General features: G+C 44.3%; 1 long non-coding RNA gene across 1 annotated transcript; it reads right to left on the minus strand.

Moving 5' to 3' along the window:
• Positions 1-1,699: 1,699 nt before the first annotated feature.
• Positions 1,700-23,790, minus strand: LOC140723554 (uncharacterized). The gene is made up of 4 exons (XR_012097922.1): positions 23,690-23,790; positions 8,304-8,342; positions 2,853-2,900; positions 1,700-1,768 (listed from the first exon to the last, which is right to left on the minus strand). It is a non-coding gene; the product is annotated as an uncharacterized lncRNA (long non-coding RNA).
• Positions 23,791-24,077: the final 287 nt, after the last annotated feature.

The following is a 24,077-nucleotide window of genomic DNA, read 5'->3' on the forward strand; positions in this document are numbered from 1 at the left end:
CTCCACAGAATTCATCATCATGCCACATCATACGTGCGGTCCTCGCTTCCAGTAAAAATTAAAGTAATGTACACGAGTTATCCTGACTCCGTGTCTTCGTCCAATTAGCTTTATGTTTCGGAATTACAAAACATAACACCAAAGAGCTGATTTTCAATTACAGGAGAAAGAAGCAGAAAATCCATGACATCAGGGCAAGGGAAGTGCAGAGGCTTTATATTCCTCATCATTCTTTGGACTTTTTTCATCAAATAAATTTACATCAAAGATTGAAAATGCTGGAAGAATTCAGCAGGTCTGGCACTATATGTGGAAAGAGAAACAGAATGCTTCAGGTCTAGGACCCTTTAGAACAGAACTGATCCAGGACCAGAAGTGTTGACTGCTATTCCCCCTCCACAGATGCTGCCTGACCTGATGAGTTTCCAAAGAAGTGTCCAGATAAACCTTTGACTATATTTGTATATTGGATTGACCCACTGAGTATTTTAAGAACTTGTTGGCTTTTATTTCAGTGTTCCAACATCTGCAGGATTTTGAATGTTATAGGCATTTCTTAGTCTTAGAAGGGGTGTTAGAAGATAAGTGTATGTCAACTGACTGAATTAATCTATGAATATCAGCTCAGTGAATCACATAATGAATGACCATCACAGGTGCAGTTATTTGCAATGTTTTTTAATGGTGGTGGATAATGCAGTATTGTCACAGAATCTCAGAATTATAAACACAGACGTGATGGGCCAAAGGGCCTCATCTCTGTGTTGTATGATTATAAAGTGTGAGAAGCCACATAGGTAGTGACAGTCTATCCCCTGGGATACATTATTTAGACTCATGGAATTCTGGCAGATGGAGAAGTTGTGTGAGATTCTATTCATGCAGAGTAAATATTGTCCTGAATTGGATTTTGGGTTTCAATTAATGGACAACTAGCATTGCCCCAGTATTCCCCTTTGAGTATAGTCATTGGCACCCTCAGAAAATAGGTGATGCATCCCAGTTACTGGGTATGCCAGCAGCTTGACCAGGGAAGTATCCAGTACTTTGGATGATTAGGAAACTATTTGGCTAAAAGCTCAATATTAGTGAGCAACTTTGAACAGAACATTGAACATAGAATAGTACAGCACATTACAGGCCCTTCAGCCCACAATGTTGTGCCAACCCTCAAACCCTGCCTCCCATATAACCCCTCACCTTAAATTCCTCCATATACCTGTCTAGTAGTCTCTTAAACTTCACTAGTTTGGGAACAACTCCAGTGAGTTTGGAATTGTATTTTGAAGTTTCCCTTTGTTACTTGAATAACCATTCAATTCAGAATGTACACCACCTTGTTCTGCTCTCAGAAGATACTGTGATATCCCACTTTTATTGACATTCCATAACTGACACCATGCTCGACTCATCAGACCCACTACTCTTCCCCTGGCTCAGCTGAATTTTCCTTTTAGTGAAGTTTGACTTAGATGAGGACAGAAATTCAATTTACTTCCAATTGTGCCTTTTTTTCCTTGAAGATGCATTTGCAGAAAGTAGTTTCATAGGTTTCAAATTCAGTTATCAATATTTGGCGAGTTAGTTCAATGCTTAACACTTAACAGATATATAAGTCTGAACTCTCAACATGTTTTATGTGTTCTGTACAATTCCCTTTTGCATCCTATGCTGTGCAATTTATTCACAGTGTGGGGAAGCCTACAATGATCTTTCTTACTTCTCGGTCTGGGAAACGGGGCCGTTTCTGGTCTCCGTGGTTGTGTTCCTGTAAAACATTCCAATCATTATCTGTTAGTTGGTTCTTTGAGCTTTGTCTGCATGAGTTTTGTGACACAATATGGCATGAAAAGAAAGCCAAAATGTCTATTCTAACTGAGCTTCATCTCCACATCATTAAAATATAGTTTCAGATCCAGAGTATATGATCAATATTTTTGAAGTTTCTGTAACATTTTAACCTACCTCAAAGATTGTCCTTCAGTTTATAAAATTTCCAAGCAGAACATTCTTCAATGTCTGTCAGGATAACTTCATTACATTTTGAAATATTGATTTGATAAGTCATTGACCACATGATATTGGACAATGATGTCACCAACCTGAAGACTAACTATGTTCCTTCCTTCATAGATGCTGCCTGACTCAGTGAGAATCCAGCATTCTCTGTATTCTTGGATTCGGAAGATTGTAGATGAAAGCTTCAAAGGACCAGGCCCATTAACACACCCAGGGCTCTCAATGGCTCCTAATTTTATCCCTTAAAAGTGAGGGTGCAAGTGTTGCAATATTGATGCAGAGCTATTTGTGAATCAATATATTACGATGTATGTCTCGCACTGATGTATTTCTGGCTTTCTTATCTGTTTTTGATGGGATCAGTTTTTACTACTGGTTAGGCCATATTTGGAATGGGAGGTACCATCAACAGCATTAACAAAGCTACAGCTACTGAGCACAATATCCTACTGTTATTAAGTTAACATATTACAGTATTCTGCAAACATGAGGAAATCTGCAGATGCTGGAAATTCAAGCAACACACACAAAATGCTGGTGGAACGCAGCAGGCCAGGCAGCATCTATAGGAAGAAGCACTGTCGACGTTTCAGGACGAAGGGTCTTGGTCTGAAGTTGACAGTGCTTCTTCCTATAGATGCTGCCTGGCCTGCTGCGTTCCACCAGCATTTTGTGTGTGTGACAGTATTCTGCAGTTCAGTTTGCCTTCATTGAGTTTGTTAGGACACAGTAAGTTCACATGATTTTTTGAAAATTCTATCTAATTCTGCCTAATCATCTCTGCAGAATTCACAAGGTAAGGAAGCCCAATTCATACCACAGATTTCTCTTACCTCTTGGTGTAGGGTACAAGGTAGATTCCATTCTTTGAGATTGCTTTCCTGTAAAGGGTTTAAACTTATCTTCAGTTACTCAGTTCCTTAAAGCACTTCAGCAAATCAGTTTTGTGACATAAAGATATTGGCTGTTTGGCCCCTGAAGACCACTGCATCCTCCCTGTTAGGCTCGGTTGGCCCATAACCCTCCAAGCTCCTCCCCTTCGTGTACCTACCCAAAAACTCTGAAGTGTTTCAATTGCACCACTTCTACTGGCAGCTCATTCCAGGTACTCATTGCCCTCTGTGCATAGACATTACCTCTCAAGTCTCTTTTAAACCTTTCCCCTCTTATTCTATCTCTGAATCCTCTAATTTTGGACTTCCCAACGCTTGGGAAAAGACTATGATCATAACCTTATCCATACCCCATATGATTTTGCAAACTTCTATGAGGTCACCCTGGTTCTACTTTCCAAGAAATTTTGATCCAGCATTCAAATTCCTAATAAAATGTGGCCACTGTCTTGCTGTCTTTATAGTTGCATTGATACGTTGGGATCCTCAGAGAACTTGATACCCACGAACTTTAATTATTCACTTTCTCCACTTCTGATCCCTGGTTCATGTTCTCTCATTTTATCCTTTCTGAAGTCCACAATCAGATCTTTTGTCTTACTGACATTGAGTGCAAGGTTGTTGCTGTGACACCACTCAACTAGCTGGTATATTTTGCTCCTGTACGTCCTCTCATCTCCATCTGAGATACTACCAACAACGGGTGCATCATCAGCAAATTTATAGATGGCATTTGACCTGTGCCTAGCCACATAGTCATGGGTATAGAGAATAGAGCAATGGGCTAAGCACACACTCCTGAGGTGCACCAGCATTGATCATCAGTGAGGAGGAGATATTATCACCAGTCCACACAGATTGTGGTCTTCCAGTAAGGAAGTTGAGGATCCAGTGCAGAAGGCAGTAGAGACGCATAGGTTCTATAGTTTATTGATCAAGATTGTGGGAATGATGATGTTAAATACTGAGCTATAGTCAATGAACAGAATCTTGGCATTGGTATTTGTATTGTCCAGGTGAGGTAAGGCTGTGTGAAGAGCCATTGAGATTGCATTGCGTCTGCCATTGACTTATTGTGGTGATAGGCAAATTGCAATGGGTCCGGGTCCTTGCTGGTAGGAATTCAGTCTAGCCATGACCAACCTCTCAAAGCATTTCATCACTGAAGATGTGAGTGCTACCAGGCGATAGTCATTAAGGCAGCTCACATTATTCTTCTTAGGTACTGGTATAATTGTTGCCTTTTTGAAGCAGGTGGGAACTTCTGATCATAGCAGTGAGAGAGTGAAAGACAGCCTGACATCGTACTCCGAGACTGAGATAACAGCAGGGATCTTCACGGCTATAGTTATATTCTCCCTTTCAAAGCAGGTGTAGAAGGTGTTGAGTTCACCTGGTAGTGAAGCATTGCTGACATTCATGCTATTGTGTTTCACTTTGTAGGAAGTAATGTCCTGCAAACCCTGCCAGAATTGACGTGGATCCAATGTCACCTCCAACCTCACTCAGGATTGTTTCTTCGCTCTTGGAATACCTGGTTCCAGGCTGAGACCCTCCGCAAGTCATACGTGGTATTCTTGTACAGACCTGGGTCAGCAGACTTAAATGCCTCAGATCTAGCCCCTAGCAGACAACATACCTCCTGGTTCATCCACGGCTTTTGATTTTGGAATGTATAGCAAGTTTTCATAGGCACACACTCATCCACACAGGTTTTAATGAAGTCAGTAACAACTACAGTATACTCAACCAGATTCGAAGATGAATCCCTGAATACAGTCCAATCTACCATTCAAAGCAGTCCTGTAGGCACTCCTGTGCTTCCCTTGTCCATACCTTCTTGGTCCTCACTGCTGGTGCTGCAGTCTTCAGTCTCTGCCTATACTCAGGGAGTAGAAGTACAGCCACGTGATCAGATTTTCCCAAGTGTGGGTGTGTGATAGCACAGCAGGCATTCTTTATGGTGACGTAACAGTGGTCCATGTGTTGTTTCCTCTGGTACCACAAGTGATGTGTTGATGGTAACACACACAAAATGCTGGAGGAACTCAGCAGACCAGGCAACATCTATGGAAAAAAGTACAGTTGATGTTTTGGGCCAGGACCCTTTGGCACTCTCAGTCTGAAATGTCAACTGTACTTTTTTCCATAGATGTTGCCTGGCCTGCTGAGTTCCTCCAGCATTTTGTGTGTGTTGCTTAGATTTCCAACATCTGCAGATTTTCTCGTTTGTGATTTGTTGATTGTAATTATTTAGTGACTTTTTTCAAGCTGGCCTGATTCAAATCCCCAAAGTGCTGGTGAAGGCATTAGGCTGTGCTGTTGATCCCATTACTCAGATAATCAAGAGCCTGTTTGACATTGGCCTGAGGTGGAATGTACACTAAATGTAACAATATTGGAGACCATGAATTACAGTAAAGATACTAGAATGGATGGTGCATTAGCTAATTGGCAGGAAGCAAAGAGTTTGAATAACAGGAGCCTTTTCTGGTTAGCTGTCAGGGACTAATGATGAGCCACAGGGGTTGGTGTTGGGACCACTTCTTTTAACATTATATGATTTGGAAGATGGAATTAATGCTTTTTTTGGCCAAGTTTGCAGACAATACAAATATAGGTGGAAAGGCAGGTAGCTCTGAGGAAGCAGGAAGGCTGCAGAAAGACTTAGATAGATTAGGAGAATGGGCAAAGAAGGAATATGGAGTTGGGCAGTGTATGGTCATTGTTTTTGGCAGAAGGAACAAAAGTGTAACCTATCTTCTAAATAGGCAGAAAATTTACAAATTTGAGGTGCAAAGGGACCTGGGCAAGCTCGAACAGGATTCCTCAAGGGTCAACTTGCAGATTGTGTTGGTGGTGAGGAAGGCAAATGCAATATTAACATTTATTTCACAAGGATGAGAATATAGTTACAAGGATGTATTGCTGAAGCTTTATAAGGCCTCACTGGAGTACTGTGAGCAATCTTGGGGCCATTATTTAAGAAAGGATCTGCTGATATTGGAGAGAATTCAGAGGAGGTTCATAAGAATGATTCCAGGAATGAAAGGCTTGTTATATGAGCAGTGTTTGATATCTCTTAACCTGTACTCACTGGAACTCAGATGAGGGGATATCTCATTGATACCCTGCAAATGTTGAAAGGTCTAGATGGAGTGGATGTGGAGATGATGTATCCTCTAGTGGTGAGTCTAGGATCAGAAGGCACAGCCTCAGAATAGAGAGACATCCATTTTGAATGGAGATGAGGAAGAATTTCTTTTGTCAGAGAGTAGTGAATCTGTGGAATTCATTGCCACAAGCTGTTGTTGAGGTCAGGCTATTGGGTGTATTTAAGGGGGAAGGTTGATAGGTTCTTGAGTAATCAGGGTGTGAAAGGTTACAGGAAGAAGGCAGGAGAATGAGATTAAGAGGGAGAATGAATGAGCCATGATAAAATGGCAGAACAGACTTTATGGACTTAATGGCCTAATTGTGCTCCTTTCTCTTGGTCTTATGGTCTTCTCTTTCCACTCTCAGTCCTGATGCATGATTTTGAAATGAAATGTGAACATTTCCTTTGCTTCTACAAAAGCTGCCCAATCCACTGAATTCGTCCAGTGGATGCTTGTTTCTCCCTGCAAGCCTTTCCCAGAATCAGGTTTACTGGCATGTAACGTGAAATTAGAATCGGATGGCAGAGGGGAAGAAGCTGTTCCTGAATTGCTGACTGTGTGCCTTCAGGCTTCTGTACCTCCTACCTGATGGTAACAGTGAGAACAGGGCATGACCTGCGTGCTGGAGGTCTATAATAATGGATGCTGCCTTTCTCAGACACTGCTCCCTGAAAATGTCCTGGGTACTTTGTCGGCTAGTACCCAAGATGGAGCTGACTAGATTTACAACATCTGCAGCTTCTTTCAATCCTGTGCAGTAGCCCCTCCATACCAGACAGTGATGCAGCCAGTCAGAATGCTCTCCACAGTACAACTATAGAAGTTTTTGAGTGTATTTGTTGACATGCCAAATCGCTTCAAACTCCTAATAAAGTATAGCCGCTGTCTTGCCTTCTTTATAACTACATCGATATGTCGAGACCAGGTTAGATCCTCAGAGATCTTGACACCGAGGAACTTGAAGCTGCTCACTCTCTCCACTTCTGATCACTCTATGAGGATTGGTATGTGTTCCTTCATCTTACCCTTTCTGAAGTCCACAATCAGCTCTTTTGTCTTCCTGACATTGGGTGTCAGGTCATTGCTGCAGCACCATTCCACTAGTTGGCATATCTCACTCCTGTACACTCTCTCATCACCACCTGAGATTCTACCAACAATGGTTGTATCATCAGCAAATTCATAGATGGTATTTGGGCTATGCCTAGCCACACAGTCATATGTATATAGAGAGTAGAGAAGTGGGCTAAGCACACACCCCTGAAGTGCGCTAGCGTTGATCGTCAGTGAAGAGGATATGTTATCACCAATCTACACATACTGTTGTCTTCTTTTAGGAAGAAGAGGATCCAATTGCAGAGGGAGGTACAGAGGCCCAGATTTTGCAACTTCTCAATCAGGATTGTGGGAATGATGGCATTAAATGTTGAGCTATAGTCAATGAACATCATCCTGATGTAGGTGTTTGTTTTGTCCAGGTGGTCTAAAGCCATGTAGAGAGCCATTGAGATTGTGTCTGTCATTAACCTATTGGGGCGATAGGCAAATTGCAGTGGGTTCAAGTCCTTGCTGAGGCAGGAGTTCAGTCTAGTCATGAGCAACCTTCTGCCCAATCTGCCCAAATACCTTTTGAACATTATAATTATGCTTGGATTCTATTGAAAGGTCTTCAACCTGAACTGTTAACTTAGTTCCCCTTCTGCAGATGCTGCCTGACCTGTTGAGTAGTTCCAGAAGTTTCTGTTTTGATTTCATTAGCTAAAGCCGGCATTAGCAGATTTGCAAGTAAAATAAGCATTTCTAACCTTTCAAAGAGAAGCTGCCACATTATATTTGCGATAATTGTATTTTAAATATCTTTACTATGTTATAGACCTCATTCTCAAAGCTTTTACTTGCATTATGTCAGTTAACTCAAGTTAACAAGAATTGAAATATATTTGTATTTGTTTTCAATCCAGATTCTGTTTTTCGTTCCACCATATGTGAACAGTTGAAAAGGTGTGGGGTGGGACTCTGTATGTTGGGTGTAAAGGAGACAGCGCCTTGTTGAATATAAGGAGCTGTCCACATGTAGGATAGCCTGCATCTTCCACCCTTTCTCATGCTTTTACCCTGTGCTTCTACGAGTGTGAAACTTGTACCAAATACATGCAAATATGTGCTGGCTGCAGTGTTGCTAAGCAAGTGTACTGGTAAAAGGCCAGGTGACTTCAGCACTAAACTTAATTACCTGATTTTTCTTGGCTGCTCACTGCACTATCAGACGACTCTGTAAAAGATTCAATGGTCAGTACAAATGAGGAAATTCTGCAAAACAAAACCTGTTGCTATTCAATACAACCTGAGGCTGATAGTTTGAGTTTTTATCACTGTGCTTCTTCTTATCGCAATTCTTATCACTGAGAGGAATTTTAAACCTAATGCACTGCTCTATCAATAAACCATGCAGTTACATTGGTACCAGCTTCAACTCAAGTAAATGAGCTCACGAAGTTTTTTAGGATTATTTGATTATTCAGCTTTCTATTACAGTCAACCTCCTGGGCAGGCCAGTTTTCATACACCCATTCTACTGATGTTGTTACTGACAGAAACACTGCAGTTTGGAAGGAGATGAGGCAGAGCTGCACAGGTGGGTCAACAGAAGGAAGTTGTTCCCAGTGATTAATGCTTTTAGAGCCCAGTAATACAGACTTTCAATAACAAACTAAAGCCAGAGGATGAGCCTTTGGGGGGAAAACATTCTTACACAGAATGTTTGTGATCTGCAATTTATTGCCAAGAAGGACAGTGGAGGCAGAGTCAATCAGGAATTTCATCAGCCACTCTGTCTCTAGCCTCTTGACGTCTATGCTGTTCTCACCTTTTACTCTATACCCAAGTTTTGTGCTATCTGCTGCTGAGGAATTGTGCTCTGTACATCAAAGTCATTAAGATTATGGAGAAAGATGGCGGCGCGCATGGACACAGCAGCCCTCGGGGAGTGGTAAGTATATCTAGTGTTTGTTCTGTTTGTCCTAGACACATAACATACAGTCGGAATATGCTCGTTAACATCAGGGCATACTATGTCGGTAAAACTGACGAGTTCTTGGACAGTTTACTCCACTACGGACCACTATCTGCTACCACGCCGGCTGCTTCCCGAGGGAGGAGGAAGCGAAAGCGCTGTGAGAGAAGACAGAGGAGGGGTAAGAGGGCCGGCATCCATGCTAGGCTAAAAGCCAACTCCACCAGGCCAGCGGTACCATCCTTCCTGCTCTCAAATGTCCGCTCCATCGACAACAAGCTGGATGAGCTGTGTCTGCTGAGAGAAACACGCAAGGAATTTAAAGACTGCTGTGTGTATGGCTTAACGGAATCCTGGCTCCACGATAACATACCGGAAGCGGCGATACAGCTAGAGGGAATGACATCGTTTCGTGCGGACAGAGAGGCAGCTAGCTCCAGTAAGAGCCGGGGAGGGGATCTGTGTATCTACATCAACAAAGACTGGTGTGTGTGTGGTGAACTACATATACCTGTCTGGACACGCCCCCTGATGACTGCTCTGTGGCTCCTCCCATAGACCCCGGTATAAAGCCGATGGAGGTCTGAGCCCGGCCTCTCTGTCTCCAGGATGTAGTATATTGGTCACTCACTGCTTGTTCCTTCTTCCAGTCAATAAAAGCCGATATCTCGCCTTTATGTCTCAGAGTGAGTTATTGATGGTGCATCAGTGTGAACGCTACAGTAGCTGCTAAACACTGCTCACCGCTGGCTGAGTTTCTCATTGTGAAATGCCGGCCGTTCTATCTGCCGAGGGAATTCACCATCATGCTTGTGGCAGCTGTTTACGTAGCTCCCAGTGCCAATGCCGAGGCTAATGCTAACGAAGCACTGGGAGGCCTACATGAAGCCATCAGTGAGCTACTGACTACACATCCTGACAGCTGGGGACTTTAACCACACCAGCTTAAAGACTGTGTTCCCCAAATTCCTGCAATATGTGGATTTCAAAACCGGGGAGACAACACACTGGACTTGGTTTATACAAACACCCCACAGGCATACAAAGCAGTCCCCCGCCCCCATCTTGGCCACTCTGACCACATATGTGTCATGTTAACACCAGCATATAAACCACTGCTTAAACATGTGAGAGCAGAGAAAAGGCAGATAAGGGTCTGGCCAAAAGGAGCAGCCTCAGCACTACAAGACTGTTTTTTGCACACAGACTGGGACATATTCAAAACAGCAGCCTCCTATGATGACCATATAGACATTGAGGAGTATGCGGAGGCAGTAATCAGCTACATAGTCAAATGCACGGAGGATATCACTGTGATGAAAACCTGCACCGCACGTGGTTATAAAAAGCCATGGATGACAACAAAGGTGTGTTCACTACTGAAGGCCCATGACACAGCCTACAGATCAGGGGACAGGAGTGTGCCTCGCTCAGCCAGGTCTGCACTTTCACTAGGGATCAGAAAAGTGAAAAGGGCCTACGCAGGCAAAATACATGGACACTTCTGTGACACAGGTGACACCAGACAGATGTGGCAGGGAATTAAAGCTCTGACAGATACGAGATCAGGGAAAAAACTGATGACAGCGATGCCTCTCTTCCTAACAGGCTTAACAAATTCTTTGCACACTTCAAAGCATCAAACACTACAGCAATGGGGAGAGCCAGTCCCTTCTTACCATCTGACCAGCCGGCTCCAATCATTGATTCAGAGCACACACGGAGGACCCTTGCCAGGGTTAACCCACGAAAAGCGGGAGGTCCCGACAACATCCCTGGACGTGTGCTCAAGGAATGTGCTGATGTATTAGCAGATGTCCTGATAGACATTTCAACATCTCCCTTAGTCAAACCATTGCCCCCAGATGCTTCAAAACCTCCACAATCATCCCTGTAGCAAAGAAATCAGTTGTAGCCTGTCTGAGTGATTACCATCCCATTGTCCTGACCCCCATAGTGATGAAATGTTTTGAACGGCTTGTCAAGCCTCATATCACAGCCAGCCTCCCCTCATCGCTGGATAGTCTACAGTTTGCTTATCGTCCAAACCGCTCTACGAAGGACGCAATATCCACCACACTGCACACAGTTCTCTCTCACTTGGACAATAAAGACACTTACGCCAGAATCCTGTACATTGATTTCAGTTCAGCGTTCAATACCATCATCCCACAGAGATTAGTGGAGAAACTGTCCTTGCTTGGCCTTAACACTGCCATGTGTCGCTGGATTCTGGATTTCTTGACAGAGAGACCACAGTCAGTCCGTGTTGGCGGGAACATCTCTGACTCCATCACACTGAGCACTGGATCCCTGCAAGGCTGTGTGCTTAGCCCATTGCTGTTTACGCTGCTAACACATGACTGTGCAGCCAGATTCAAGGGGAATCTGACCATTAAATTTGCTGATGATACCACAGTGGTGGGACTCATCAGCAAAAATGATGAAACAATGTAGAGGGAGGAGGTCAAACACCTATAGAGCTGGTGCAGTGATGACAACTTGATGCTTAATGTCACCAAAACCAAGGAGATGATTGTCGATTTCAGACGGTCTCAGCCTGAGCACACACCCCTCAACATCAGCGGCTCCACAGTGGAGAGAGTGGAAAATATCAAGTTCCTTGGGGTGCAGATCTCCGACAATCTCACCTGGTCCAGGAACACCACTGGGATTGTGAAACGAGCCCAGCAGAGATTGCACTTTCTGACGAAGCTTAAACAAGCATCACTCCCCACTAACATCTTAACTACATTCTACAGAGGCGTGGTTGAGAGTGTGCTGACCTTTTGCATCACAACCTGGTACTCCAGCTGCAGTGCTGCTGACAAAAAAGCCTTGCAGAGGGTGGTTAGGGGAGCAGAGAAGGTTATTGGGTTCTCCCTACCTTCTGTCCAAGACCTCTTTCAGAGTCGATGCCTCCAGAAGACACGGTACATCATTAAAGACCCTCTCCATGAACTGTTTGTTCTTCTGCCATCAGGTAAACATTACAGGAGCATCAAAACTAAAACCACAAGGCTACTAAACAGCTTTCTCCCACAGGCAGTCAGACTGCTAAATAGCTGCTCTACCTGACTCTGCTTTGGATACTTTTAACTTGCACTGGACACTTATAACTTGGTTTTAACTGACATGTGGCTGTTGTGTTTTACTATTTATTGTTATGTTTATTATTTAGTGTTGCGTTTGTTATGCACTGCCCTGGGAAACGTTGTCTCATTCTGCCTTGCAGAGCTGATGTACGGTTAGAATGATAATAAAGTTTTTGAATCTTGTTTTTTGGAATCTTAATACTGGTCCATCAACAACTCCTGCCCAAAAGGAAGCAACCTCTCTCTCCTCCTCTGCTTCTCAGTTCTAGATGATTTTCAAATATTTTGTCACAACCCCCTTTGTTCCATGTATTTCACTCTAATGATGGATTATTTCATCAACCAGCTTTGGAAGTCCATTAACACTTAAACCTGGTTTACTTCATCTACTTTCTTTTTACTTTCTGAAAAGGTCCATCAAGTTAGTTTAGGTGCAATTTGTCTTTAACAAAAAAATATGCTGGTTTCCCTGATCAATTCACTGTTGTGTAAATGACTCTTTATTGTCTCCTTGATGAGCATTTCTACAGTTTTCCGCACTATCAATATTAAATTGCCAGTTTGCTGGATTTAGCCTTTGTTTAACGAAAGTGTAATATTACAATTTCTCAGTCCTCTGTACCACATTGGAAATACAGTTTACTGGGAGGTTGTGGCTGAGCCTCTAGCAATAAACAAACTGCTGAAGAACAGGGAGAAAAGGCTGGGTGAAGCAGCATCTATGGAGGGAAATGGACAATCAATGCTTCGGGTTCATCTGGTCTGTAAGGACAGAGGGGAGGTGGCCAGTACAAAGCAGAGTGTGACAGCGATGTGTGCAGGACTCCGACGTGGAGGCAGGATCAGGAGGCAGAATCTCCATAGCGAGTGTAGAATCGGGACCAGGCTGAGTCAGGACCTGGGAGACTTGGTTTACGAAGAGATACAGGGTTGAAGACTTGGAGCAAGGTTCCTCACTCTCTGAGAGTCAACCAACGATCTGGCAAGGGCTGACCAGAGGTGTCGGAATCTTATCCTCTGGTGGCTAATGGAAACCAGGTGCTGGTGATTGAGAGGAATTGGGAAAGATTGGGAATCAAGTGTGGGGATTAAGGACCAATTAGGGAGGACAGGGAAAAGGTGGGAAATGCCAGCCAGGACCATGGCAGTACCCCCTCCTCAAGGGGAGCCTCCCGGCGACTTTCCCGGCTTGTCGGGATGGTCTTGATAAAAGTCCGGGATGAGGGAAGGGTCCAAGATAAAGGAGCGGGGAACCCAGGAATGCTCCTCAGGACCGTACCCTTCCCAATCCACCAAGTACTGGAACCCTTTGCCCCTTCGGCGTACATCCAATAGTCGTCGGACGGTGTAAGCTGGATGGTTGTCAATGATTCGGGCTGGTGGGGGAGTATCGGGCGGTGGACACAAGGGGCTGACCGAGACTGGTTTAACTTGGGAAACATGGAAGGTAGGGTGGATGCGTAGGGAACTTGGTATCTTCAGTTGGACCGCCATAGGATTGATAACCCGTTCGACCCTGAACGGACCTAGGAAGCGAGGAGTGAGTTTTCTGTGCTCATTCTTGAGCGGAATGTCTTTGGAGGACAGCCATACCAACTGCCCAGGTTGGTACTCCGGTGCCGGGGTCCGGTGTCGGTCGGCTGTCTCCTTGTAGCGATCTGCTGAACGGGCTAGGGCCGCACGTGTCTGCTCCCATCCTGCGGCACCGGTCGATATGATCGCAGACGGATGGTACCGCAATCTCTGCTTCCTGCGCGGGAAACAACGGGGGCTGGTACTCGAACGTGAGCTCTCGAACAGGGACTTTCCTACAGCTGAACTCACGAGGGAGTTGTGAGCGTACTCGACCCACGGGAGTCGGTCGCTCCAGGTGTCCGGGTTGTTTTCGGTCACACAACGCAACGTTGCTTCCAGGTTCTGGTTAATCCCCTCCGTCTGTCCATTAGTCTGGGGGTGGAAACCGGATGATAGGCTGACTGATGCACCCAAAGCTCGGCAGAATGCTCTCCACACCTTGGAGATGAACTGGGGACCTCGGTCCGAAACGACGTCGGCGGGGATTCCGTGGAGACGGAAGACGTGGCGGACAAGGAGGTCAGCGATCTCCTGGGCCGAGGGGAGTTTAAGTAGGCCTACAAAATGCACAGCCTTAGAAAATCTGTCTACCACGGTGAGAATGGTCGTATTTCCGCGGGATTTGGGCAGACCTGTGATGAAGTCCAGGGCGATGTGCGACCATGGTTGGCCAGGAACAGGCAGGGGGCGAAGCAATCCTGTAGGCGGCCGATGAGAGGCCTTCCCCCGGGCACAAGTGGGACATGCCGCGACGTACGAGCGGGTGTCTGCCTCCATGGAGGGCCACCAAAAATGTCTTCTCAGAAGTGCCAGGGTTCGATTACTTCCGGGGTGGCAGGCAAACCGAGACGCGTGCCCCCACTGGAGGACCTGAGATCAGATGTGTTCAGCACGCATTGGTGTTCCCATACCAGGCAGTAATGCAGCCAGTCAGCACACTTTCCACCACACATCTATAGATGTTTGCCAAGGGTTTTGATGACATGCCAAATCTCCTGAGGAAGTAGAGGTGCTGTTGTGCTTTCTTTGCAATTATATTTATATGATGGTTCCAGGATAGGTCCTCTGAGATAGCGACATCCAGGAATTTAAAGTTACTGACCCTCTCCACCTCTGATTCTCCGATGATTACTAGCTCATGGACCTCTGGTTTCCATCTCCTGAAGTCTACTATCAGTTTCTTCATCTTATTGACATTGAGTAAAAGGTTGTTGTTATTATACTACTCAGCCAAATTTTCAATCTCCTTTCTGTATCACCACCTTTAGCTGTTGTATACAGCTCACAACAGTGGTGTCATCAGCAAACTTGGTGTCAAATATGGTGTTGGAGCTGTAGTTAGCCATCATAGGTGTAAAGTGAGTAGAGCAAGGGGCTAAATACACATCCTGGTAGTGCACCAATACTGATGGAGACTGTGAGGGAGATGTCCAGGTCTTGGAAGTTACTGATTAGTTTTGAGGAAATGATGGTATTAAATGCTGAACTGTAATCGATAAAGAGCATCCTGATGTTCACATCTTTGCTGTCCAGATGCTCCAGGGTTGTATCATTGCTGCATGTTCAACTCTGACTTGAGCTTGCAGGCATGACATTTACATGGTCAATCTGATGAACCCCAGCACACTGATCTGTCACTCTGGTGAGATGATGCTATAACCATATAACAATTACAGCATGGAAACAGGCCATCTCGGCCCTTCTAGACCATGCCGACGCTTACACTCACCTAGTCCCACTGGCCCACACTCAGCCCATAACCCTCCATTCCTTTCCTGTCCATATACCTATCCAATTTTACTTTAAATTACAATACCGAACCTGCCTCTACCACTTCTACTGGAAGCTCATTCCACACAGCTACCACTCTCTGAGTAAAGAAATTCCTCCTCGTGTTACCCTTAAACTTTTACCCCCTAACTCTCAAATCATGTCCTCTTGTTTGAATCTCCTCTACTCTCAATGGAAAAAGCCTATCCATGTCAACTCGATCTATCCCCCTTATTATTTTAAATACCTCTATCAAGTCCCCCCTCAACCTTCTACACTCCAAAGAATAAAGACCTAACTTGTTCAGCCTTTCTCTGTAACTTAAGTGCTGAAACCCAGGTAACATTCCAGTAAATCTTTTCTGTACTCTCTCTATTTTGTTGACATCTTTCCTATAATTCAGTGACCAGAACTGTACACAATACTCCAAATTTGGCCTTACCAATGCCTTGTACAATTTTGACATTACATCCCAACTCCTATACTCAATGCTCTGATTTATAAAGGCCAGAATACAAAAAGCTTTCTTCACCACCCTATCCACATGAGATTCCACCTTCAGGAAACTATGCACCATTATTCCTAGATCACTCTGTTCTACTGCATTCTTCAATACCCTACCATTTACCATGTATGTCCTAATTGGATTATTCCTACCAAAATGTAGCACCTCACACTTATCAGCATTAAACTCCATCTGCCATCGTTCAGCCCACTCTTCTAACTGGCCTAAATCTCTCTGCAAGCTTCGAAAACCTACTTCATTATCCACAATGCCACCTACCTTAGTATCATCTGCATACTTACTAATTCAATTCACCACCCCATCATCCAGATCATTAATGTATATGACAAACAACATTGGACCCAATGCAAATCCCTGAGGCACACCACTAGTCACCGGCCTCCAACCTGACAAACAGTTATCCACCATTACTCTCTGGCATCTCCCATTCAGCCACTGTTGAATCCATTTTACTACTGCAATATTAATACCTAACGATTGAACCTTCCTAACTAACTTTCCGTGCGGAACCTTGTCAAAGGCCTTACTGAAGTCCATATAGACAACATCCACTGCTTTACCCTTGTCAACTTTCCTCGTAACCTCTTCAAAAAATTCAATAAAATTTGTCAAACATGAAACACTACTCTTCAGATTTCTCCTGTGCCATCTAAGCCAAACACTAAAATGCCTTTTGAATGTCACACAACTGTTTTTTTCAGAATTAATTCCGCATTACTGATGGTCACAAGTAATCTTTAGATTATCACCAAGACATAAAGCAAAAAAGACGGTGAAGACTATGAGCAGGAAATAGATAGATAGATAGATAGATAGATAGATAGATAGATAGATAGATACTTTATTCATCCCCATGGGGAAATTCAACTTTTTTTCCAATGTCCCATACACTTGTTGTAGCAAAACTAATTACATACAATACTTAACTCAGTAAAAAAATATGATATGCATCTAAATCACCGTCTCAAAAAGCATTAATAATAGCTTTTAAAAAGTTCTTAAGTCCTGGCGGTAGAATTGTAAAGCCTAATGGCATTGGGGAGTATTGACCTCTTCATCCTGTCTGAGGAGCATTGCATCGATAGTAACCTGTCGCTGAAACTGCTTCTCTGTCTCTGGATGGTGCTATGTAGAGGATGTTCAGAGTTATCCATAATTGTCATCTTTTTTTTAACAGTCATCTGTTAAATCAATGCTATAAACCTGTCAGTGGCTTATACCCTATTATTTTAACGTTTCTGTTTCTCAAAATACTAGATCAGCACTACAAGCATTTAATGGTGAGGGTACTTTTCAAACATTTACTGCTCCTTGTCAGTTTTGTGTCATTAGAAGTGAATGCAAATTTCAATCGCATCTCATCAATATTGCCATTCTTTCTATTCTTTGAGATACTGCATGAAATAGGCCCCTTTGCCTCCCCCCCCCCCCGAGTCACGCCACCCAGCCCAATGACCAATTAACGTTCATTAACTGGTATGTCCTTGGACTGTGTGAGGAAACCAGAGCACCTGGAGGAAACCCATGCAATTATAGGGAGAACGTAGAAACTCCTTACAGGCAGTGGCAGGAATTGAACCTGTGTCTCCTGTATTGTAAAGCCTTGTGCTAATCACCAGGAAGGAAGTAATTGGACTGGAAAAGTTACAAAGGCTTTTCCTTTGCTGAAGACCTCCTCCAAGTCCTTATAGACAGAACTGCTTGGGCATCTCCTTAGGACTCTCCTGAACCAGAGATTCCCTGTCTCTGGTTCCTGTGGAATTCTAATCAGAGAGTGTTGGGACAGGCCTTTCAACTCTTGACGGCAGGACTAGGTCTCCAGAAGGTCTCAGGTTTCCTCGCACTGAAAGCTGTTCCCTTACCGGTCATTAGTCATGGGAGAGTCTGGGTGTTGGAACACCACACTGTAAATAAACCTTTTTACAATGACTGGACCAAGCAAAGACTCTCCCCTCTCTAGTGGTGACTAGTGGTGTCCCACAAGGATCTGTTCTGGGACCTCTACTTGTGATTTTTATTAACGACCTGGTGTGGGGGTAGAAGGGTGGGTTGGCAAGTTTGCAGACGACACAAAGGTTGGTGGTGGTGTAGATAGTGTAGAGGATTGTCGAAGATTGCAGAGAGACATTGATAGGATGCAGAAGTGGGCTGAGAAGTGGCAGATGGAGTTCAACCCGGAGAAGTGTGAGATGTTATATTTTGGAAGGACAAACTCCAAGGCAGAGTACAAAGTAAATGGCAGGATATTTGGCAGTGTAGAGGAGCAGAGGGATCTGGGGGTACATGTCCACAGATCCCTGAAAGTTGCCGCATAGGTAGATAGGGTAGTTAAGAAAGCTTATGGGGTGTTAGTTTTCATAAGTCAAGGAATAGAGTTTAAGAGACACGATGTAATGATGCAGCTCTATAAAACTCTAGTTAGGCCACACTTGGAGTTCTGTGTCCAGTTCTGGTCGCCTCAGTATAGGAAGGATGTGGAAGCATTGGAAAGGGTACAGAGGAGATTTACCAGGATGCTGCCTGGTTTAGAGAGTGTGGATTATGATCAGAGATTAAGGGAGCTAGGGCTTTACTCTTTGGAGAGAAGGAGGATGAGAGGAGACATGATAGAGGTGTAGAAGATATTAAGAGGAATAGACAGAGTGGACAGCCAGCGCCTCTTCCCCAGGGTACCACTGCTCAGTACAAGAGGACATGGCTTTAAGGTAAGGGGAGGGAAGTTCAAGGGGGATATTAGAGGAAGGTTTTTTCACTCAGAGAGTAGTTGGTGCGTGGAATGCACTGCCTGAGTCAGTGATGGAGGCAGATACACCAGTGAAGTTTAAGAGACTACTAGACAGGTATATGGAGGAATTTAAGGTGGGAGGTTATATGGGAGGCAGTTTTTGAGGGTCGGCACAACATTGTGGGCCGAAGGGCCTGTAATGTGCTGTACTATTCTATGTTCTCCAGTCCACGGATGGGTTGTGCTGGGGCAACCAAGGGTGCCCAAGGATCAGGAGTATGAGTGGAGAGTCAGTAATATAGAGACTACTGTCTTCCACATGATCCCCTCACCTCATCTGCAACTCCTCAATCTGTTGCTGGATCTGCCGGGAGCCTAGTGAGCAGCTGTCTAAGACAGTTGTGGGCATGGCCTGGGTCTCAGCTTTCGCAGTGGAATGTTGAACCAATAGGCAGTTCCTAAATCCAGGAATACCCATTGCCCCAGAGTCCACAAAAACCTTCAACTGCCTCAAGTTCTTACTTCAGAACAAAACCAGACTCCATGGGATGGAGAGTCCTGATGAAGGGTCTCGGCCTGAAACAGCGCTTCTCCCTATAGATGCTGCCTGGCCTGCTGTGTTCCATCAGCATTTTGTGTATGTTGTTTGAATTTCAAGCATTTGCAGATTTCCTCGTGTTTGCTCCATGGGGTTGGGCCTAGTGATGGCTACCATCCCAGTCCTTCTGACACTGGATAGTCTTAATAGTTCTCCAGATGGCTGCAGCTTCGCACATTTGGCCCGTAAGTGACCTGCTTTTTCCGCAGTAGAAGCAGCAACTTTGACTCCAATGCTGGGACATCTCATCAGCGGAGATACTAGTACCACTGACCTGTGTGGGTTCAACTGGATCTCGAGCGTGTGATGGGTGGTCCTAGTCCGAGGTTGAGGAGTGGAACTGCAATGCATAAGGAGGGGCTCTCCTCGACCTCCTGAAGTGGCCCAACTTTCACTCTGCCAGATGATTATTGAGACAGAGGGACTGGTCGATGAGAACCTCAAAGTTCTCTGCTGGCTCTCCCAAGAGGAGAGTTTCCTTTAGTTCACCTCATCTACGTGGTGGTATAGTGTGGCCAAGGCCTCCATTTCACCCACTCTCATGGGCCAAGGTCAGAAATGCGATCGCATATTTGACTGCTGACTTCACCCCTGTCCCCCATCAAATCTATCAGGTGGTCCGAGGTTCAGCTGGCTCTGTCAGGGTGACAAAACACCTTCCTCATGGTGGCTCCGAATCTGAGCAAATCTCTGACCTACATCCCCAATGTGCAATGGCCCAGGCCAGGGCTTGTCCAGTCAGAAGAGGGATAATGGAGTCACCTTGCTGTGCTCCAAAGGGGAACCAGGACAGCTGGAGTTCAAATACTGATGAGCATTGGACAAGGAAGCTGTGGCAAGAATCTGAGTCACCATCAGATCTCTCTGGGGTTGGAAGATGGTCTGGCTCTGCGGAGCCACCAACAACCTCACCCGAGCAATTTTGGCTTCCTCCCTGTAATAGTTGGCACACACCGACTCGGAGGTCATGTCTCTCCAGGCTCTGTGTGGAAATTTTCTCACTGAGCTGGCCCTGATACCCCACTGGTTCCATGTTGGATCAATCATACTGTGATGAGACTCCTTGACAAGGATGGTTTGGACCCAATTGCTGGAGTATCGAGGCACAGCATCATACTGGATCTGAGCACAAAACAAACACTAGACCATATCACCATTAGGCTTACTATTGAGCACCAAACCCCAGTTCAGGTGGTCCTTAAATACTCGATACTTGGCCAAAACATGATTACCAATTACTGGAACCGTCCTGAACCACACCAGCTATCTGTACTCTGGCGAGTTAGAGCGTCTAAGTTCCAGAAGCTGGTGCATTTGGGAGGCTCTCCTCACAGGAAGGAGATGATACAAAGTTATGAAGGCATAGATAGGGTAGATGGTAGGAAGCATTTGCCTGCTGCAGAGGTTTCTAAAATATGAGGGCATAGCTTTAGAGTAATAAGTAAGAGGTTTAGAGATGTTCTAACAAAGACTTTTTCATTCAGGAAAAGGCTGGAATCTGGAACTGCCTGAGAGAGCAGCACAGACTCTCACAATATTTACGATTTAGATAGCTGTGCACAAGGGCAGAGTAGGCTAATGGACTAAGTAGCAATAAATGCAGTGATAGATATGGGTACCTGAGGACTGATTTGGACATGATCAGCCAAAAGGCTTGTTTCTGGCAATTCCTCTTTAAACTTACTTCATTAAATCATGATTTCTTGGTTGTTTAACTTGCTGAGGTCATACACCTTTCAATGTTTGATACTACACACAATCTCCACTCGGTGAGATTCCCAGGCTGCAGGTTATAGTTTCCTTTGGTGACTCAGTGACTTAAACAACAATTTGATACATTCCATTAATAAAAGCCAACACCCACTGGATTAAAGGGGCAATGATAGTATGAACACAGGGTTAGCTAAGGGACAGAGATTAAAGGGTAGTTATCACTTCCCCCTAGGTGATGTTTGAATCACTGTTCTTTCTGCACTTGGACATGGAGGTGTAATGATAGGATAACTATTTCTCTCCCCGCATACACTGAGTGCTTCCAGCATTTTCTGATTTCAAGCATCTGCAGTTTTTTCATATTCATTATGTATTCGAGGAATCGATTGAGAAGTTTGCAGGAAGCAGACACTCAGAAGTGTAGAAACAGAGTTGATAATAGTAACAGGCTAAAAGAGGTCAGTGTTTTAAATGTTTGAGAATGCACAGAGACATTAAAAGATTTTTGAGGTCTGGCAGCCAATAAGCTAGTGGACCCGCTGCTTAAGGTGCACAGGACCCACCAGTAAGGATCAAGTGGACTAAGGTCACCAGAGGCACTAGTGGAATGTGAGTCCTGGTGCTTTTGACGCAGTCCCTTGGCACTGGATGGTATCAGGTGACCACATTGAATAAATATTCCATAGAGAAGTCCAAGCCAAAGGAGTTCTTTGACATTCTTTGCTTTACATCTAGAAGAATGAATGATAGTGCAACTGATTGTGTTGATGGAGGCCATGAATTAATCAGTGAACAAGATGGATGCTAGAAAGGGAGAACTTCACTAACAAGCTGAACTTAGAGTTCTCTTTACAGATGTAATCACAAAGATTATTTTCAGTTGATGAACTCTAGCATCACATTGAAGATATAGAAAAGGTTTTCTGCAGAATCATTCAGGATTTCAAAAGTTTTCAGTGTGATTGAAGCCTTTTGCAGTTGTAAACTGGGATGTCAAGCACAGGCCATGCGCTGAGTGTAAAGAATAAGTGGGGGAAGAAATAAAGTTGTACAGTCTATGACAAGAGTTCTTGATAAGAATGGTTTGAACCTAAATGCTGGAGTATCTGAAGCAAGGATTGAGACACGTATCAAACTGGATCACAAACTAAGCACAAAACAAACACTAGGCGATATCACTGGTAGGCTTACGATTGAGCACTGAGATTCCATTCAGGTAATCTTTAAATAGTCAATTGTCAATTAGTGGAAAGGTCCTGAATCTTTAAAGGGGCTACGCCAGCTAACCATATTCTGGAGAGTTAAAGCATCTAAACTCCGGAAGCTGGTGTGGTTGGGTGTGTGATGTAACACAGACGAGCACCAAGAGAATTATTGTCCATTGTATTACCTATTTGGCCAGGGATTAACTTTGCAAGGTGGCACCAACAAACAGCCCGACCACTGGTGACGCCCTCCAGACAGTTCACAAAGCTACTTCTTTTACTTCTTCCTGCAAATATGATTCTGCTATAATCAGAACCTACAATTTACATTCTGATGGCATGGTTTTGGACTGGTTGAAAGATTTGATGCATTGCTGTCTCCGAGGGAGTTTTTTTGAGCTTTTGAGTGGGGTGTGCATCTTGGAGGCCTGGAAGTCTGGAGACAGGATACGAGCCCATGATTGACTCCATTGCTTTTCTCTAATTGAGGCATCGAGCAAGATTGAAGTTGATGAGGATGAGAGCAGAGGACTGGTGGGTGTTCAGAACCATCTGCCTGCATTTGACTGGTCTTCCTCTCCCTCTCACTAGCTGCTGTCACAGGAAAGTGGAGGAATCTTGGACTTGTTTTGGGGGACTTTGGGGTTCATGTTGCATGTGTTCCTGGAAATGATTGGGACCTTGAGAAAAGCAGCATTGATACTGATCTCATGATTGGACAGCTAGTTATGAACATGGGCTTGTGATTCAGAACACAGGAGTCAGCTCTCCATAACACTACAAAACTGCAAGAAAATCTAAATAGACTTACTGAATTGATGTGGCTGTCCCCATGGGACACCAATCTTGATTATACATGTCCCCTGACCCCTACCCTTACTGAATCCCATTTACATGTGATTCCCACCCCATCTAGCACATCAACCTTAAACTTCATGAACGTAATTCTGAACCTACCGCTACCCATTCTGATCATTGCATGATTGACCATTGATGCATTCAGCAGCTGAACAGATTCTCACCAAAATTATTAGGCAGAGATCTTGGTGAGTGACTGGTGTGTGCCTTCACTTTTAGTTGACAAAGTTGCAGCCTCAAAAAATGCAATGTTTTTTTTTAGCAGTTATTTGGTTGTCAATGGTTTTGCTAAGTTGAGCAGGTTTTGATTTGTGGGCTTGCACCCAATAGGATTTGGATTGGGATCATAGTGTCATAGAGTTGTATGGCACAGAAACTGGCCCATTGGAACAGCATATCCACACTGAGCATTTTGTTTTCTGTGCAATCCTGTTTGCCTAGGTCTATCTCCTTCTGGACTTTGCATATTTAAGTGCCTGTCTTAAAAATCTCTCAAATTCAATGTTTGTGAATGAACAATGTGCAAAACCACAGCACTCACCGTCATGTACTTGTCTTGGACAACTGGCACTTCCCAAATTCCATATGCAACGTCCCCGGCGAGTATGCCGCCTGGTAACCAAACTAAATTCTCAATTGACCCTGACCCTGGATGAGACAGGCTACATGCAGTAGCGTGAAGGGATCTGCCAAGTTTCAGTTCTATTAATATGTCTCTGGTACTGTCAATATTATTAAGATCCTTGCACTGCTCAGGGTTTGAACTCTCTGGGAGGTTCCTGGAATGTTTAGTAAGCACGTTCTAAATAAGGAGCTAACCTGTTCCTGTCCATATTAACGTCTGTGCATAAATTCAGTATGAACAGAATATAAATCTCAGCAATAAACCATGTGGTTTTTAGATTCCACTCAGAATGCCAGTATATAAA

This window comes from Hemitrygon akajei, chromosome 3 (genome assembly GCF_048418815.1).
Source record: "Hemitrygon akajei chromosome 3, sHemAka1.3, whole genome shotgun sequence".
NCBI lineage: Eukaryota > Metazoa > Chordata > Chondrichthyes > Myliobatiformes > Dasyatidae > Hemitrygon > Hemitrygon akajei.